We start from the raw sequence: 3252 nt of genomic DNA on the forward strand, positions 1-3252 counted from the left end.
ATGCATTACCAGATGTTGAGACAATTAGTCTTTAATCATTACAACAGCAATTGCTGTTTCTGAAACAACTCTCAGGCTAACATTCTACTTCTTGGCTATCCACAGAAAACTATTTGAGGATTCAATTTAAAATTAATTAAACTCAAAAATTTATTGAGGTCAATGTTAATTTGAAGATTTGACAGTGCCAATTTTTGGGTTTTTTACATGTAAAGATTTTTTTTTTCCAAACACCACTGTTGGAAAAAAGGTAATTATATAATTATGAGAGGCTATGGCTTTCATTCTACGCAAAAAATTCTCTTCAAAAGAAACTTTGATACGCAGTAAATTAAGTACCAAAAAATGACAGTGAGGTTATCTTCTCTTTCAATATTGTATTAGCAGTCATGAGTGCACAATTCTTTGATTAACACATCCTAACAATTAACTGGTATGAAGATGTTAACAACATCAGTATTGAAGCTTATGTAACAGCCTGCAGTAAGAGAAAAATTCTCCCTGAAAATAGCAATAGTAACAATTTCCATCACTCTATAATTTTTAAATTTGGATTTATCCACTGAAACTGAAAAGATATACGAAGAGAAGGAAATCTTAAGGGGAAGTTAGAAAACTTTAAATTGATACAAAGGAGCATGTATCTAACATGTTACTTTGTATGTAACAAAGTCTGCCATGGACCTGAACTTTGTTATTTACTACCTTCCCCATAGCCCAGAAAGACAGGGGTTTCTAAGAACATTGCATTTCTGAACTTCATGCTCATAAGAACTGCAGAGTATCTTTGAATTTGTTGCACAATGAAGTCTTAAAACTGAGACTTTTAGAGATTTCAGCATCACCAGACTGGCAGAAAACTCTGCTTGACTAAAACAGTTCAGGTAACTTTTCCATTGGGTCAAAATAGGACTTATGAAAGAGTTTTGCTTCAGAAAGATCAGGTTTTGGGAAGGTTAGAACACTCACAGACTTATTTTCTTCTTGGAGTGATACAGGGCAGACAGCCAAGGAAGAAAGGCACTCTGGAAAAAAAGTAAAGTATGCTTTTCAGGGGAAAGAGGCGTTTGTATTGGTGGGCACAGAAAACCTTTTGACGAACAAAAACTTTAACCAGACACTGAGCAAGACAGCTGCTGACTCCTGATGGAAGCAGAGAGCTGGGGCAGAAGAAGAAGAGAGGTATTTTATTGGGAGGCAGCACTGCCAAAAATCTCTTCAGCCATATGGCCCCTTGGTTCCTGTGGTGTGGTCAAACACAGAAGCACCCAGCAACAATTTAAGAAATTCAAGCTGTTTTCCTTTCTTCCTTAGTTGAAAGGTGTATAACTGAAATGACAGGTGAATTAAAAAATAGATACGATGATCACATGATAATAGATACCCTTTCTATTTTTCAAAGGGCTGCAGCATCTTTCCTATGAGGAAAGAGTAAGAGAATTGGGATTGGGCAGCATGGAGAAGAGAAAACTGACCTAATTTTGGCCTTCCAGTACTTGAAGGGAACCTAAGAGAAAGGTGGGAGATTTTTACCAGGGTGTGTAGTGTCAGTACCAGGATGAAAAGGTACGGCTTTAAACTGAAGGAAAGTAGGCTTAGATTAGCTATTAGGAAGAATTTTTTTCCTTTGAGGGTGGCAAGGCACTGAAACGGGTTGTTCAGAGAAGTTGTGGATGTCTCATCCCTAAAAGTGCTCAAGGCCAGGTTGGATGGGGCTCTAAGCAAACTGGTCCAGTGGAAGGTGTGGCAGAGGTGTTGAAATGGACAATCTCTTTAAGTCCTTTCCAACTCCAAGCCATTCTATGAACTAAGAATCTGCCCTGAGGCAGAACAACTCCTATTTCCAAGTCATTCCTCAAAGCCTAAGAAATTGCAATTGGTGCCCGCTCCCTACAATATCCTATTCCTACTTCACATGGCAGGAACCAACAGTTATTACCTTATCAGAAAAAAAAAAAAATCAAGGTGCATACTAATGGTGCAAAAGATGCCAAAACTGGCTGAACCTTAGCCTTTCAAAAGGAAAAACAAAAAACCAAAACCAAATGAAAACAATAAGATGGATTGCAAGCAAATTGCATGTGCTGGGGAAAAACAACAGAATATTGGAATATTGTTTTTTAAGTATCAAGGACTTCCACTAGATCTTGTAGCTTTTTAAGTATTGAAGTCTTAATTGCAGAAGGTGATGTATTTCAGGCCCTGGCTGCCAAGCCCTGCTTTGGTCCCAGGGTTGCATTATTAGATATGCAGCAAAATTTCAGCATCAGACAGTGTTTCACTCCTTCTCTTCTACCACAACTATGAAAATTGAATGTGGGGTAGAAATAATACTGTAGACATAAAATATCCAGCTCTGTCTGGATCATGCCAATTTTACAGGTGGCTGAAAATTTACTTCTTACTCACCTTTCATTGCTTACCACGGAAATATTTGAGGGTAATTTTATTTTTCACGGAATTTCTGGAGTGAATAGAATAAACGTAAAGAGGAACATCATGCAGACCTATTAGCGAAACCCCTGCAAGATTCTCCAGGGGAAAAACCCCCAGGGGAAAAACCACACAATGTACTGCAGCCCCAGCAGCAGGAAATAGGAGAATGTGTTTTTCTCTTAAACAGCAAAAGCTATGAATCCTTCCTGGTTACTGTTTGAGGACTCTTGTTACAGAATAAACACAAAAGTACATAGCACTGTGGACAATAGGAGTACTAATTACTTGTTACCAAGGCTGGACTTTTAGTTTGTTTGCTTTAAAAAAAGCTTTCAAACCAAACAAACACCACCACCATCACACCTGGTTATAAACCAAGACCTAAGGAGCTGCTGGCACTCACCTGAATTTTAATAGTGAATCCAAGTCCAAACTACATGAAAACATGTGAACAATTGTGCATATCCTCTGTAACACACTGTTTATCTTCAATTTTCTCTTTTATTTTTGGGACTTCCCAGCATCAAATGAATACATGAAGAACAATACAATGTCTAAATTTTTATTTTGGAGCTACCTAAGAAATATCTGGTTGCTTGAAAGGCAAGAGGCAATATATTACCTTTGAGCTACATCTGGATGAAAGGGAGACTTTGGTTATGAATTCTGTAAATTTTTAATGCAAAAACCCCAACTGAAATGATCAAAAGGTTAATATAGTATTTGTGCATACCTTTCAAAAATAATATTCTAGTTATATCCTGACAAATATTTTTTGTTTTGTAAACTAGAAATTAAAATAATTGGTATATAGAA

This window comes from Zonotrichia albicollis, chromosome 1 (genome assembly GCF_047830755.1).
Source record: "Zonotrichia albicollis isolate bZonAlb1 chromosome 1, bZonAlb1.hap1, whole genome shotgun sequence".
Classification (NCBI taxonomy): domain Eukaryota; kingdom Metazoa; phylum Chordata; class Aves; order Passeriformes; family Passerellidae; genus Zonotrichia; species Zonotrichia albicollis.